Here is an 18,239-nt window from a genome sequence, read left to right as displayed (position 1 = left end):
TAGGGGGGCTGATTCACCCTATGTTCGCAAGTGAATAAAGATTATTGAGTTTTTATTCTTGTACACACAGTGACATCACGCTCTACCAAGGCCGTCGTCTGCTACAATACATGTTTGCATCTCCAACAACAATGGCAGAGACCCCAAACACCCGTATGTGAAAGAATATTTGAAAAAGTTCCATCAACTGATTGCAATAATGTAAAGTCGAAGGCTAAATGTATTCATGCTTAACAGTTTTTAGTATTTCTCAATTCTCAGTGACTTCAAGAATAACAAGTTCAAGTTCAAGTTATAAAAAAAAATGAAAATGCTGCCAGTTACATAAACAAAATTGGTTGCTGCATTTTTATTTCTGAGTAACTTGACAATTTCAAAAATAAATTGTAGCAAAAATACATGCGTAATGTCCGTGATACTGTGTCCCAACTGGCCACGAGCGACGCAGCATTGTGCAACGCCGTTTTGACCTGAACTTTTCTCAGACGCCTTGTTTTTATTTATTGCTGTCGCTCACTTTGAAAGCGCTGGCGGGCGAGGAACGGCTGATTCATCAAGTTGAAATGAGGAATTATCTATACGATACCTCTGGCTGGAGGGAGATCACCTGAAAGTTTTCGACTTCCTGTCGGCTATATTGTAAGTCATTTCCACTAAATTTGCAAAATCACAATATTAAACGTAATTTCTGTTCAAAAAGTACAAACGTCGGAAAATAGCAAGTACTAATCACCCATCTTTTTAGTGGTCATGTCTCCAGAATGATCTGGAGCGCACAGCTGATCGGTTTGTTTACATGATGTAACGTAGCGCTTGCTGTTAGGACACGTGTCTCTCTCTGCAGCCCAGTTCTCTCATCATTACGTTATCGTTGAATTATTCCTCATTCAGCTTGACCCAACGTTACATTTCATTTTCTATTAATGAAAGTGAAGTTGTGTGACTCCCTTCCTGGGATGCATTCAGGGCACGCGAGGCAGATAGCCACAGTAGAATCTTAGAAGATAAGACTCATGATTCTTACATGAATAGATTTCCCCCCTCACTCCTACATATACTGATTCAATCTATAAAATGATCACCGCGTGGGAAAGCAGTTCCTGGAGCAGCCAGTCGTGATTGGTGGAGGTCGGAAGAGGGAGATCCCAGGCCAGGCGAGAGATCAGTCACACTTCTGGTTTCTTCTGCAGTCTTGAACTAAAACAGATACAAATTCACAAAAAGAGGAAATAATTTACGGATTACATGAAAAGTTGTCTCTGATCATTCCAAGAAAAAGACAAAAGGTTCCATAATAAATAAACATCTGGAGTTCACAAGGACACAAAAAGCTTTGGGAAATCACATCTTAACAAACATCACAGCACTGATCCATGAATTCAACCTGCCAACACAGGACAAATCTTTTGAGTACCACTTCGGTACCCTAGATGCGTGTTTCCCACAGGAGTTTGTGTGACTATGGTGGGTGGACCTTGGTCCTTCTAGGGAGGTCCAGGGTTATGCTCCCCCGTCCCTCCCCACAGGGAGAGAGCGCGCAGTGAGGACCAACAGCCCCGGGACGCAGCGAGGTCCAGGCGGGTATGGAATTTCAACAACATTTGCATTATAAATAAACATGCTGTCACTTTCTGAATCTATTTTTATGTTAACAAGAAACACTTAAAAGACAGGGAAACAGTGTCATACCTTTCTGACTTCTTTCGTCTTCCAGTAGTTTTAGTTTACGGAAGTGCTGTCCATGTCAGGATTTGGGCCGCAGCTAGCTTGTAGCAGCTCGTAGTTTCCACAGTGAGGAGCAGCACAACAGTAAGGCATCTCAGACTATTCCCATCCGCGCTCTACTTGGTCAACAAAAGTCTAGAACTGTATTTATGGAATTAGCTATATTAATATCGCCACTGGCAGGCAGTTACTGTTTACCGTAATGACGCTGCCACCTTGTGGTTTCCCGGCGCCCCCCTACACAAGCAAGTTGCACTATTTTTCCCATCATGTTTTATAGCCTCCAGAATAATATCAATGTTTTAAAAGTGCCCATTGTTCCCTTTTAAATTTTCCATTAAAGAATAAATAATATTTATCTTAAAATGTTTGTGTATGCCGTCAATTGTAGTTCTTAGAAAGAAAGAAAATCAAAATTGTCCAAGAAAATTAAAGTCGGTGCATCTCTATAGTTTTATATAAATATGCAGTTATAATACGAATTAACTTAGGACGTGTTTTTTTTTTATAACTATCATGGGATTGGGATGGGACAGGAGTGAAAATCCACTCCCATGTCACTCTCTATTGTATAGTCATATCAGCTTTCATTCTAGAGTAAGACATTTTGGAAGTCTTGCATTTTAAAACAATATATATTGAGGGGTAGGTACTAGAAATCAATGTTCCTTTTGACATTACTGGATCAGTTCTAGTTCTTGTAGCAACACCTCTTTTGGGGATCATTGTTTTTTCACAGTGTTTGTGAGTAGTCACCTTCTGAAACCATTTACAGCCAAAGAAATGGTCCAGTTTCAAACTGAACCACAGCAGTAATTGTTCTGGATAAGTTACCTGCTGAAAATGGTGTTAACAATTGTGGAACTGAAGGTCCTGGTAATTCCTCTCCCCTTGTGGGACTGGCTGCTTCGCTGTGGTGAGCAACGTCCATTCTTAGGACAGACAAAAAAAAAACCTGTTACTTGCAAGGATAGGAAAGAGAGACTAATCATGAATGGTGATTATTTTTTCACATACTTCTTTCTGCATATAGTCGTCATTGTACACAATCATGTAAAATCAGGACCCTATAAACTATCTGGCTCTGCGATTACAAAGGTGCAGCAACGCTCTGATGCAGCCGCTAGAGCTGTTATATTACAGCATGTTAAATACAAAACAGGAAAGAGGCAATTAACAGCAGCACATGATACTCTAATTAGACGTGCGATCTTTAAACAGCTTCTTCACCTCACTCAGAACATGTTGTTTCCTTCTATCTCTTACCTGAATTAGTCAAAACTTCTTATCCGTTGTCTCCACGTGTGCTTGCATGAGATGGGAGGACATCAATTAGTTACGATACTAAACAGATTGGGAAAACCTGCAAAAAAAACCAATGTCAATACTTTAAAAACAGATCAAATTATTATATATATAGAATCTTTCAGTACCTTGAAGTTTCCATAATTAAACACTTTGAAAGAGGCTATTTTGCACATTGAATACTTTTACTTTTGCTACTTTAAGTACATTTTGCAGGTAATAATCTAGTGCCTTTACTCAAGTAGAGTTTCGAACGCAGGACTTGTACTTGTTACAGAGTATTTTTTCAGTGTGGTGTTATTACTTTTACTTTAGTAAAGATTCTGAGTACTTCTTCCACCACTGGCTGCACAGCCATTAAAAGCCTAATAGTAGACATAACTTTATTACTGCTGTGACATTGTCAGCCCTCACTGCACACATCACAATGCAGCATACACTTAAGGTTAGGCATTTGCAGCTTTATAATATAATACTGATGATGATGTAAATTTTTACGAAGCTACCATTTTGTGAGCACCAGCCCGATTAGTGTGACTTCTTCCTGGAATGAGAGGAAAGCAGAACAGACTGTGATTGTAGAGTTAGTGAGCCTGTTGCTAATCACCAATCATCATTTTGACTCCAGCATAAAATGAACATGAAAAAAAAAATATGTCCTGCCATTTCCTTTGACAAATCAGATTGCAATTCACCCCGGCTCATGAAAACTGAACAGCGAGCTGCACAAGAGGTAATAGAGTGGTGTTATGAATGGTAGAGAGGTCATCCTTCAACTACAAAGACTCGGCTTCAAGCCCCATCGCAGCCATCATTAGCACTGACAAAGTGCCGTTGGCACTTACGGTGGTTCTGTAATTTCCTGTTTCTCTTTTATTGGTTGGGATGCACTTTTTGTAACTAACCTTGCACTCTGATAAAACACATAATTCCATAACAAATGAGCTGTCCTAGCTGAGCCAGTTGGTTTTCATTAATTAAAGGCCATGAACACTTATATTCTCAATCAGTTTCTAACTAGAAGTGATGACTTCCAACACATTGTTTTCTGTTGAAGTTAGAACAGTTGTTTTTACATAAAGATTTTTCTATTTCTTGTTTTGTTTTTTCTCTGCGCTCTTCTCACTGGTTTGAGGTGGGCGGGGCTCGGCTGACAGTTGGTGGGTGTTTGGTTACTGTCCATCAAGTCTGATCGAAAAACACCCACACACTCCTTATGAAGCAGATTAACTGAGTTATTGAGTGTAAAAATACCCCAAGATGTTTTTCCATCTTTGATGATGCTTACTTAGCCATGAATATTCAATGTTATAGAGAAATACTTATATTGACTGTTTTTTTCTTTACCATTTGGGGGCAGTGGAAACGAGCTGTAAACCAGCCCGTTTGCATGAAAAGGCGCATGAATGCCACGATAATGCGCAAGGCATTAAGCGTTAAGAGCTAGTAAAGTAGTTAAAAAGGGGAGGTGGATGGGTCCAACAAACACAGGACTTTTAACCAGCAGACTGCTGTTCAAGACCAATGTTTTGTGACGATTGTCACGTGATATTTAGTGACGTTTGTGACATGTTTTCCGTAGTTGTCTTACACTGTTTTCTGTACGTGTTTTACTTAGTTTACGTTAAGTCCCCAGGAAGAGCGACAGGCTTTGAAGCAAATTTTCGTAATGGCCAAATGGCGGTACTACAACTTATGTGTCCATCACCTGATGCCATTGGGCCAAAAAATACTTTTTACCATTTAAAGCCACGTTTACAGGGGCTTTACTTATATTATATATTATATTTTGATATTGTTATTGAGTTTCTTTACCAGTGTATCTGGGTAGAAGAAGGTCAATCTGTATTTCCAGCACCAGAGTGTAATGACGAGTAATTTGCCCAACAGTTTATGTTTGTGAGATTTTGTGATATAAATCACCAGAAAAAAGTGATATAAAGAGTTAAAGTAACGGGCTTTGAACTAAGGTTAGCTTCGTTCAGGGACACTACAGCAGTTATCTCATAAAGAACGAGCCCCTTGAACACTTTTTTTTTGCAAGATTAATGAATTATTTAAACTGACACATAACACAAATTAAACTGATTTTAAACTGAAGAAACTAAATATTGTGCTTTGTTCTGACTCATCACAGGAGAGGTTTTCCCTCTCCACACATGCCACGAGCCTTTTGCATTCAATCAAAATACACATTAAGCTATTTTCAGAGTTGGGCTTCTCACATCTCATCTCTCTTTCTTCTTCTCGAAGGACGCTGCTGAATTTAGAAAGGAATACTTTCCACTTATCATACACAACACATCCACTTGATCTGATTTCATATTGTTCTTTCCCTCGGTCTGTACTATGAAACTACTATTATGGAATACCAAAGGCCTCGGGTCCAAAGTGAAAAGTCCCATTAATAAAGAAGAGATTACTTTCACTTGCTGTCAAGGCCCTGTGCCGCTAAAGGATTGATGCTCTCACATTAAATCAGCCCCTTGAAAGGTCCTTCCAAAACTGTATGAGTGCCAACTGTATAGGTGATTTTTTTCCCTCTATTATGTTTCACTTTCAGGGCATGTTCAGTGGTATTATCAAGGCATTGATATTGGGATTTTGCTTTGTTTGTTTGTTGGTTTGGTCATTTTTTAAAAACTGTGTATTTGTCATTGATGTTTGCGCACTTTCTATCCTTCTTCCTCTCTTCCTTTTCCTTCCTCCATTTCTCTCCTCAGAGCCACAGGGTTTGTTGTTCACTTTTTGTTGTCTGAGCCATCATTCAAAATGCAGGGCTTTCTTCTGACAGGCACTGAAGCAAGGAAATGAGAAATGACTTACACAGTTTAGCTCCTCTTCATTTTCACTTGCCTTATTATTATCAAACACATGCACCCCACGTTCACACTCACACACACACGTGCGGGCGCGTGCACGTACACACTCTGCACGCACTTTTCACAGATGATTAGTGAAGTCTCCTCAGCAAAAAGACACCCAAATCTGTAAAGTGGTGAGAGGTTTTTTGTCAATGTCCACACTCCATGACATACAGTACATTTAGCAGACTTTGACAGTGCAGAGAGCGATGGCCCCTGCACACCACTAATTAGCTGTCATTCATAATTGATTAAAGTCCGAACGTAAATAATAAATGGAAATTGGATTTTATTTGGGGGTGTCATGTCAACTACATTTACCTAGGGTACCGCTGAGACTGGATGTAAACATGGCTGCATAATTGCAAAATAATTTGCCAATCAGATTTAACTAATCATGTTAAAGGGCAAAGAGAGGCTAGAGGTGTCACGGTCTTTTTTTATTTCAGTCTTTACAGATTTCTTTTCTGATTTAATTCCAAATTCAGGACATGAGGACAGGATGGACCAGGGTCCTGATCCTCCTCTGAAGGCATCATTTAAAATCTGACACTTACCCGAACTTGACTTGACTTTTTTTGGAGGATCTTTTACTTCTTCCTGAGAAAAATGCAAAAATAGAATAATTATTTTTTCTCTGTTCCTCTTTATGCATGAGGTAGAATGTCAATTGTAGTTTTTAAATGTGCCTTTTTGACTATTTTTAAATACGGGTTATAGTTAGCATTGTTGTATCTCAGCATAGGAACAAAGAAAGGTTGCATCTGCAGATCCCCCAATCATTCCAATGGACATAACCTTTCTAGGATGTCTAGATCTATGATCACTGTCATCTGACTCCACCCAAATGCACAAACTGAATTGATTGGATGTCTCTAAGCCAATCACAGTGTTACATTATCTAAAGTGGACTGCATGTAGAGCCACACCCCTTTCTCAATATGGCCGACTGTGAGACAAAGCAAGGCCTATGGAAAGGAGGCTGGGTCACGGGCCGACATGGGTCTTGGGGTTTGGGGTATAACACATGCGCAGTGTAACTGAAGCTGCGGTCGTGCGTTGCGATTGGCTCAATTTCGGAGAGTGCAGACCAGATCTTACTGCGCATGTGTTGTACCCCCAAAGATATGACGCGTTGAGACAAAGGAGGAAGTGTAAGGCACATTTTAATCTATTAAACATATTGTTAAAGTACATAATTTGTGTTTAAAGTAAACATGAGATGTTATATTACTTACACACTCAGTTTATAATGCATCCTATTGATTATGTGCACAGAATATTCAAGCCAGAAGGCTTTGAACATACTGTTCTTCAGAGATAATTCAGAAATTGAGGATAATCTGAGTAGTTATGACAATGAGTCTGATACAAAATATATATGTAATGTGTTTTAAAGCATCACTTTACAGACACAACAGTATTTTTACATAAATAAGTATTGCACTGTACCACAATGTTGAGGTACTTGCACTGTAGCATGTTATGCAACTTTATACTCCACTGCATTCCAGAGAGCAATATTACACTTTTTACTTCATTACATTTATTTAACAGCTATAGTTACTTGTTATTTTGATTTTACATGCAAAAGATGTAATCAACTTAAAAAATATATAATATATTATGATAGATTAAAGGCTCTGAATACTCAAAATGGTGTTACATAGCTGATTAGACCTACTCAGGTTTGAGTTGTGCAACGCTACATATGCTTTTTTATCTTGTTGCACGAGATAACTAGTGTGCACATATTATTATCTGTCATTCTGCATAACGAGTACTTCTGCTCCATCGTTGGTGATAGTAAACTGCTTTGGGTTTTGGACTGTTGCTCAGACAAAATGAGCAAGTTGAAGACTTCACATTGACTCAATGTGTTGGTCAATTTTTACTATTTTATGACTTTTTTTTACTAAATGATTAATCAGTTAATTGAGAAAATAATCTGCAAATTGTTGTAGTTGTGGCTCTAAATTTGACCTAAGTGGCTTATTTGGTGTTTTTCTCTTTGTGTGTAAACAGCTAAACATACCTCTAATGCAGGGCTCTTATTGTGAAGGCTTCTCTAGGTCTAGTTTAGTTACATTCTGTTGGACAGCTTTTCTTTGGTGTATATGACCCCTTATTCAACCATATCATGATTGGTGAAATAATGTCTACAGCGCGAGTGCACTTTAGTCTAATACTCTATGCAAGCAATTTTAGTAATCACTACCAGCCAGCCACCAGTCTCTTCTTGCATTTTGGGTGTCTGCGTGTCTCCATTGTGTATGCGCATATTGTGAGGTGCTCTACGAGTCAGAAAAAAAGCCATCGATGCAGTCCTCAGAAGTAGCACATCATTAATAACGGAGGGACCTTTGAAGATCCTGCATAAATGTCTAATTAGGTTTGGTAACCTTTAGGAAACTCAAGTGGGTGAATACTAAACAGGCCCGGAGATCTTGTACTGCATGGCAAACTAAGCCCTCAACATGTGGGAGAGAGCGCTGACATTGAGGCGGTTTGTTCCCCCTCCTGAAAGGGCATGCAATTTAAGCCACATTACAAGCGCGTCTGAACTCATTGGCCAATTTCTGGCCAATTTATCGTAGTTAACCATCCCGTGTATACACGTCATCGTGGAGGTGGAACAAAAATATGCGCTGTTTTTCTTCTTTCTTTTTTTTCGTCCTGCCCTTCAAGCTGTGTGGATCATTGTTCTGCATAACTGTGACAAGCCTGCGTGGCATTTAGTAGACCCTAAAGTCTGAGTATTCGAGCCACCAGCCATGTTCGTACTGATAGCGTTGGAAGGATGTGACCTGAAAAATACTACTGTGGATAAAAGGGACTAGGGCTGGTTTACACTACACTGTCCTTGTCTCTGTCTTCTAACACTTGTATTAAAAAATGACAGCACATGACAATAAAAGCACTGCCATGTTGTGTTTTAATACACCTCCTGCTGCTAGTTAAGCTTCAGTATGTAACTGCAGCTTGAAAGGCTGCTGTCTCACCGTGACTTTGTTGCTGGTTAACCGCAGATTTCTTCCAAAATTAACTAAGAAATGACTCTCAAATAAGTGGATGCACTTTGAAATGAGACATTCTTACTATGCAGTAAATCGTGGGTTAATTGGAAAACGCAAAATATAACAACATAACAGAGTGATAAATGTGATTTAACCCCCTCTGAATGCAAAATACGTCAGACCACATTTTTTCATAAAGTATTGCATAATATAGTACTGAGAGAATAAAAGTAAATTGCTTAAATTTGTAAATTTGTTTACAATTAATTTACTGTGTTTTCAGGCTTTAGTCACAACACGTCTCAAAGGTGAGACGTGTTGTGACTAAAGCCTGAAAACACAGTAAATTAATTGTAAACAAACAAAAAAAGCCTCTGATTCAAGAGAAAAACAACTATGATAAACTGTATCTGTATAATAACACTTTAGATTACTTATTTTTTATTTATATTACTAGGGCTGTCAAAGGTAACTCGATATTAACACGTTAACGCAAATTTGTTTTAACGCCACTAATTTCTTTAACGCATTAACGCAACGTGTGATTTTTAGGTTGTAGCAGGCTCAGTTTTAAAGCTAAAGTAAAGATACTGGTATCATATGAAACTACAAAATCTAAAGAATCCATTTGTACCAACCATGTCACACTAGCTTGAAGGGAAGGAGGATAAATAACGCACCAAATTTGCGCTAAATTTTGGCAAGGAAAAACTGTCATGGCCATTTTTAAAGGGGTTCCTTGACCTCTGACCTCAAGATATGTGAATGTAAATGGGTTCTATGGGTACCCACGAGTCTCCCCTTTACAGACATGCCCACTTTATGATAATCACATGCAGTTTGGGGCAAGACATAGTGAAGTCAGCACACTGACACACTGACAGCTGTTGTTGCCTGTTGGGCTGCAGTTTGCCATGTTATGATTTGAGCATTTTGTTTATGCTAAATGCAGTACCTGTGAGGGTTTCTGGAGAATAGTTGTCATCGTTTTGTGTTGCTAATTGATTTCCAATAATAAATATAAAGCAAGCATATTTTCCCACTAAAATGCTGCTGAGAGTATTGAGTATGAGTATACTTGACAAATCTCCCTTTAAGGTACATTTAATTTGCGATTAATCGTGATTAGATATTTTAATCGATTGACAGCTCTAATATGTATATTACTCTGCACTTTACTGCTATTTACACTTCTGGTTAGATGCTAATGCATGACACTTAATGATGTGAAGACGGGACACGAAGGAACAGCTGATTGTAACGTGAATTTGAAATTTAATACGCGGGACACGAACAGCGGTCTCCTGGATGAAAGCCTTTTGTTTTTTGGACCCATCCACCTCCCCTCCCGCCACCTTGTGTGTCTCTTCCGCTCTTTAAATCACGTCACCACAACACTTTCCCTGAGCGTTTACTGTTGCAGGTTTACATTGTAGTTAATGGAAAGCCCGGTGCATCTCATACAGAGGCTAAAGGGTGCCTTGTGTGTTGGTATCGAACGCCGATGGCCGTGACAAAGCATCGGTATTTGACGCCCTGGTAATGAAAACGGGCTGCTTTTCCCCCAACATCACTTCACATCTTGTTCCCTTGTACCTACATGTGTCTAGCGATACGTACATGTACTGTACTGGTACACTGTTAGTAATAAAAATTACACTGTAAATTGGAAAGAGTTACAGGCTGTAATCTAAAGCTTTACCAATATATATATTATATTTTTATGTCTCCCTGCAGATTTCATGCTGGCCAGATTTTCTAAAAATAAACACAGATTGTGTCCCGGTCGCTCCCTGCTATAAAGCAACATAAACATACACATCCCAAGACACACATCACAGGCACTCAAACATATTTATTATATGCACCCCCACACACACACACACACACACGCACACACACAGACACACACACACAGACATAGAGTTGTCAGAGCACAGTGTAAAATCAGAGGGGCTGTTAATGGAGGCGGACAGCTTGGCTGCTGTTTCATCAAAGTGCAGAGGAAATGCAGATCTGTGTCCTGCAGGATGCAGGGAATTGGATCAGCTTCCTTCTGTCTGCTGAATTTGAAACACATACCAGCGGGGATTAGACAGCCTTTACCACCGAACGGTGACTTTCTAATGGCCGTCCACGGGAAATATTTACTCACTGTCTCGCATGTGTTGATACGCCCATCAGGAGCACAAACTCGTCCCCTGGCCAGATAGCTTTATTTGGCTGCCAGCTATGTCGCAACCTTGAGGATATTTTCCGTGTTTGATTGATACAAGAAGCCCTGAGCGGCTCAAACTTTTCTCTCTGATTGTGTTTGGTATCTGTTTTATGATAATAGCAATAAATAACAAACCTACTGGGCCTGCAACTTGCTAATGTTATTGATTAATCTGGCAATGAGGTTTACAATGAATAGGTGATCTGAGGACACACATTTCGCCCTTTTGTTTATAGTGAAGTATCTAACCCTCTAACATTTTTATGTGTATTATGTTATTGTGGGCAATGTTACAATCAATGCAGGACTGCCTTACGGAGTTATACAAATTAGATTTTTATATGATGTTTGCATTAATGTGATAAGGTGATTGATTTTTACTGTTTAATTAGTTAATCGCTATTAATCACAAATTTATATCTGTTTAAAATGAACCTTAAAGGGAGATTTGTCAAGTATTCAATACTCTTATTAACATGGGAGTGGGCAAATATGCTGATTTATGCAAATGTATGTATATATTTATTAGTGGAAATCAATTAACAACACAAAACAATGATAAATATTGTCCAGAAACCCTCACAGGTACTGCATTTAGCATAAAGAAATATGCTCAAATCATACCAATGGATTCCTTAGGTTTTTTTAGTATAAATGATGCCAGTATCTACATTCTAGCTTTAAAACTGAGCCCACTACAACCTCCAAAAGATCTATTACGTCAATGCGCTAAAGAAATTAAATGGCGTTAAAACTAATTTGCGTTAATATATATTTCTATCTATCTATCTATCTATCTATCTATCTATCTATCTATCTATCTGTCTCTCTATCTCTCTATCTCTCTATCTATCTCTCTATCTACAGTATCTTTATACTGTATACAATAATATATACATCATATAATACTTCTTCTATTTCAAACACTCCTCGAAATAATTGTATGTAGGAGAGATGAGAGGAAAAGATGAAATGGACATCAACTAAATCAAACTGACCTTGCAGGCACATTAACATCCCGAGCCACCGTTCTCTTATTAGAGTATAAGAGTTATTTGTGACGTTGCACATTTGTATTTCAATTTTAACCTCCAATTACCCCGGAGAAGAACTGCTTCACTTTACCGCAGCTTCCTATTTAGTGTGTGAGACAACAACAAAAACAAGTTAGGACTCCACGCCATTATAGGTGTCAAAACAAGGTATTTACTAAGACTAAATGCAGGAGCTACTGCAATTCCATCACAGCGTAGGAACAATCTACCAGATGTTTTGTCATTAGGTATCAAGGCAGCGCAGTTCATCTCCACCATTCAACAAGGACAGGGTTTTTACAATAGCATTTAAACGAATCACTTTAAGGCTGATGTTATTTTAGGAGAATCCCCGTCAGCCCTCGGGAACCATATATGCAATTTTTATCACGTCCCACAATCTGTCTGCGCGGTCTTTTTACTTCAAGGTGAAGGTCAGAGAAAAAAAACGTGTCAATTATCTCCTTTGTTATATTCCATCATCTGCTGCCACAAATACAAAGTTTTACAAATTAATATAATCACCTGCATTCTTACTCCCACGCCTCCCCTTCGTTCTGCTTCTCTCTCCAGAGGACGACAAAGAGAAGGTGTCAACTGGTTTTGCCATATTGATGGAGCCGGGGGTCTACGGAGACCTCTAATTTTCTGACTGAACGGTCCCAGAAAGAGCTAATGATATGTTAATGCTGAATGGCAGACATTAGGGAGGCCAAATGACGGCAATCCCAATTACCTCTGAGGGACGTGCCTTGTGTGGTTTTGTCACGCAAACAAACTCGGTAAATATAAATAACGTGCAGAACGTTGGCTGAAAGGACTCCGGGGTGGCTGACAAAATGTCATAGATCTGAGAGAAGAATTGAAGAACTGCAGACCATGCGACTTAGACTCAAACAATGATTACGCCTCCGCACTTTGTTTAGCAAAAAAAAAGAAAAAGAAGTGCTCTTCACTGTGAGAGATTTACATCTTTCGTTTCCTATGAGAACAATTATTCCGGTTGCATTTCTTACCTTTCCAAAAAAATGTCACAAAACTTTCTTTGAAATATTGCTGAAAACTTTTTGCTTGTTTTCCTTTTGTTTGTAACTTTTTTCCGGCACTCCAGTTTGGCAGGAATACGGGAATATTATCATGTTTACTTTAGCAGCAGTAGCTGCGTGGGGTGGAAGCAGTAGGAGGAGGTTAGGTTTGAATGGCACAAGATTGAAATATGCCACAGCGGATTTCTGAATTCCCGAGCTATCCCACTTGTACATATCCCCTCGTGTGGGTTTACCTGTGAATGTATCTGTTAGTATGTATGTGTTCCTGTTTGGCTAGGCTTAGCTGGAGATTGCTTTCCCCCATCGCTGCCTCTAGTGTGTGCAGCATATGGCCATTGTGATGGAGGGTAAAAGGAAATGACAGGCCATTTGAAGATGCTCTAGTCCCTGCATCATGAATAATGCAGAGGGTGCAGCAAGCAGGTTCTCAGCGTTAGCTTCAAAGTTTATCGGCCTCCCCTGTCTCCCTGGGAGAGACTACAGTGCTGCGGGGGAGATTAGACCGACACTGAGCAGAGACCTGGTCAAACTCAATTAAATACAACCAGGATAATTCCATCCTCGCATTGTGCCATTCGGTTTTATTAGAAAAATAAACCCAGCATGCTCGCACATTGAAATGACAATAGAAAGGGAAAACAGCTAGTGAATTATTAAGGAGGGTGTCGACTGAAGTCGCTTCATGTAAAAATATGTAAATTAGTGGATGGCAGGAGACATGATCGATGTATATTTTCATTAATTATGTCAGACAAACACCCTAAGATCAGCGGAGAGAGAAATCTCCCGCAGTGGATTCACGTTTTTTTTGCCGCTCAAGGACGTCGGACTGATAGATTTAAACACAACGGCGGTACTAAAATGCACAGAAGTGGTGTTAAACCTTTGTTGATGGGTTGTAATAGCCCCATTGATGGATGATTTATTAGTCATCCTGATTTGAATGTATAATTCGGCTCAAGATGACTAATAAAACCCTCCCAAACACCTACAGTAAATCTTGCGGTTTCCTTCCACAGAGTCTTCTGAGATCTAATTAGCCCTGAAGCCCCTCCTGATGGCAGATGTGGGCCTACAGAAACACCCCTCTCCACCGAGGCTATTGTAGCATGTAACTATTTTCCGTGTCTACATGATAAACAAACACTTAGGCCACCCACACATTCTGTGCTATATCAAGCCAGGCTTGGCTAATGATGATAAACCTACGTAAAAGTACAAAGCGCTGCTAATTAGGCCTATGTCGATTATGGCTCATTAATGCTGAGGCTGCCCTGACATGTTTTTGCCAATCATCACTGGAGAGGGCTCCAGTGCATCATTTTCTAATTACTTTAATTCATCATTGCACTGATGCTCTGAGCATGTTTGTATCTGCGGTCACGTGTTTAAATGAGAATTAAGGGGAAAAATGACCCAAATTGAGCAAAAACTGGGGTTGTTTTAGAAGAGAGTGGACGGTCCGGTCTCGCTTTTATTGTATTTTGTATGAGACATTGCTCCAAAAGATTTTCTTTCAACCATCCAAGGCAAAGAAATTGGATGATGCAATAAGGTTTTCTTCCAGGGTGAGATTTCAAAGCTCAAAATGTAAAAAGCACAGAAAAAGTTAGTAGAACTAGGATCAAATAGTATCTGAAATTCAATAGTCCTTTGACCAGTCCAGCAATTTATGGACAGGCGGACAACATTTTCCAAATTGGGCTCCTCATCTTCACCCAGTCCACCACTCCACCACCACCACGCGCCCTTAGCTCTAAATCCCAGCTCCTCACCTTTGCCATGTTCAGCTTCGCCTGTCATGGTGCTTCTTCACACTTTTTTTGGGGTCAGAAATTTGGCCATTGCCTCTCTGCTCCTTTCATTTTCTTGTTCTCTCTGCACCTGTATCAGATGACAAGTTGAAATGTGTTTTAATGACAACAATAGATTTATTTATCATGCAAATACTAAGGCTGTCAAAGATGATGTAAAAAGATGATATTGCGTTAATGCAAATTTAACACCACTAATTTCTTTAATGCATTAACGCAACTTGCGATTTTGGAGGTTGTAGATCCATTTTAAAAGCAAGAGTGAAGATACTGGCATCATATGAAACTAGAAAATTACATAGCAAATAGTTGTGTGCCGCTATATTAATGGTCTGGATATCGCATAGAGCACATTTAAGACTGGAAATAGTATTATGCATGACTTAAACAACGGTATGTCTATGGTATGTCTAGCCATTAAATGTATGAAGTTGTGTAAAAACCTCTCCTCTAACATGAGTCAATATTGAATGAGAGTTCTCCCACACTTATCTTGTTGTTTTCTGACCTTTCTGAGAAGAACGAAATGGCAGCTTTTGAAAGCTAAACGAGTTGCTCATCCTGACGATCACATTTCACATTTATCTCCAGTCTCCACTGGCTACTCCATCACGCTGGTCAATTTTGTTGCACATTGATGTATCCTTGATGGATCCATTTGGAGTTATTTTCCAGTTATTATACTAAATTTCTCTTCTTTTGCACCCTATTACCCTAATCTTGCCACTTTGACCTACTTTCCCGCTGCTTGCATTCCCCAGACGCCTCGGGAGCAGGCTGTTGCACTCGCACACATACATCTCAAGAGAATTATTTATATTGCCCAGGTCTGGGACCAGTCTAATTTGTGTGGAACTATAGAGTACACAAACCTCAGGTCTGACGTTTCTGTTGCTGAAGGCAGGCAAACTGTGAGCGCTGCTGAGAGAGACAGAGAATAAAACATGGTGCTGCAGTGGCCTTTGATCTTCCTTTCCCCCCTTTTCTCTTTTTCAAAGGATCAGCGAGGAGTCGTCCAGCTGATGCCGGTGCAGGGGCCTCATTTCTCTCTGCCACCAACAGACTCCCAGGGACGACGGACAGCCAACGCATTATTTATTTTTATTTTTGTTCTACGTGTGAGCGAGAAAAACGGAGACGAACTTCCTTTGGAGTTTTGTTTCATGCTGGGTAATCGCAGAAATAAATATTCAGCCGCATGCATTAATATGCGAGGACTTAGTCCCCAGTTGGCTTAGAGTTAAGCTTATATTTCAACTCATTCCTCAGCCTCTGTGCTAGAGAGGAAGGCATCTAATGCTTAAAAAATGTAAAATGTCTCAAACCTCAGTGCACAGATATACCTATAGCATGTTTTGTTCACCTTGATATCTATAAAGAATATTTTCATGATGAACTGCCTACACATAAACATGCTTCTGTTTACGGTTGTTTAGTTAATGCATTGTATTCTGGCGAGGGCTTTCAAAGTTAACACAAGTAAGTTTTAACGCCGCTAAGTTCTTTTTTAAAGTTTCACACAAACATAATTGAGGAATTAGAGACATTAGAGTCTCTGAAAAGGGGCACCGCTTTGTCAGAGCAATTTGTTGGGGATGCAGGTTATGATAAGAATTGAGTGAAGTGTCTGTCGCTGCCCAGGGCCTGCAGAGCCGAGGCGCCGGGGCCAACATAAGTAATCAACCGAGGTCCAGATTGAGCCCCTGATAGCAGAGGGGCTCTGATTGCTCATAAGTACCCCCAGGCAGCAGCCATTTAAGACACTTGCTGCTGATTTTGATTGACAGCTGGTCAATCAAAATCACATCTTGTCACAGCCGTTATCAGCGGTAGAGTTTACATCAGATGTCTGTGTTCGCGGCTATCTGCTTAGAAAAATGAAATCTCATGAACTCTATATGTGATATACCAGCTGTATCTTGCTATAACATCACTAAAGTCTGTATTGATATTATCACTAGTCTTCCTTTTCTATAAAACTCGTGGCTTTGGAGCTGGGGGTCTCCAGCCTTTTTTCCTCTGAGAGCTAATTTGACAAAATGAAAGTGGCCAAGAGCTACTCGTAGCACCAAGTTGAACATTGCCAAGAGCAGACGTAATTTATGTCTTACTTTTATGGTCATTTAATAACGTTTCAGCCACCGCAGTCATCGCCTCTATTACAATCCCGCCATAGGCGAAGGACTTTCTGTGTTTAGTTAGGATGTGCGCCACTGCTGTGTTGTCCGTCTTCGTCAGGTAGAGAGAGACTGTTGTTTTTTAAGCGTTTTTAGGGCCGGAAAGACTGGATAGAAATTTAAACGAGTTTACAAAGTGACTTTATGTTCTCAATTTTATGTACATATTCTTTGAACTAGGGCTGTCAAGTTAACGCGATAAAACGCTAACACAAATTAGTTTTAATGCCACTAATTTCTTTTACACAATAACACAACTTACGATTTTTAGGTTGTAACGGGCTTAAATTATCAAATTAGAAATTCTATATTTTTAAATCTCATTTGAAGATAGTTTTTTAATTTATTTATTGTAATTATTGAGCCTCTTTTATACAGTATCTAACATATATTTTTGCCTTTTAGACCGTTTTCTCTATACTGTAATATTTTATTTTAATGTCATACCGTTTTATGTCTCTTACTATGTGACCAGTTATCAGCATCCTTTTTAATTTTATACTTTGTAAATCTCTGTTTAGTTAAGTTTCCTAACATTAGTCACTATAAGTTACTGGTCATACCAGACCAAGTAAGGTTGTCACAGCAAAGCAGTAAAGTGTATTTAACTGAGTAACGGTGCATTTTATTGCTTATGACTTCAACTTTTTAATCTGTAGGAGGAAGCATGTGTTGTTCCTTCTCTAAAATCTCACAGTCTTTCATTAAATTGTAAAAACATACTGGGCATTTTACCTTTTTTCAGGTATCAGGGTGTTTTTGTACATTTACCTCTCGGAACGCGTTAACAAGCAATGATTGCAACTTTAACTGATTACAAATGTCGTCCATTTCCACTACAAGAGTTTCCACAAGAACCCTTGTAGTTGCTATGTCTAGCTTTTACAAGTGAGGTTTTGAATTTGCTATGCAAGAGGCTATCATGTACGGTAACTTGTGAATATGGAACAAAGAGCACTCTCCACAGCTCTTCTTGTAGCTTTGTTTGAACTGCATCATAATGAGCACACACCATGACCTTGGTTACTCCTGACTC

The sequence above is a fragment of the Sebastes umbrosus genome, chromosome 21 (genome assembly GCF_015220745.1).
Source record: "Sebastes umbrosus isolate fSebUmb1 chromosome 21, fSebUmb1.pri, whole genome shotgun sequence".
In the NCBI taxonomy this organism is placed as follows: domain Eukaryota; kingdom Metazoa; phylum Chordata; class Actinopteri; order Perciformes; family Sebastidae; genus Sebastes; species Sebastes umbrosus.
The sequence above is the reverse complement of the archived record's forward strand: the minus strand, read 5'-3'. Positions refer to the sequence as shown.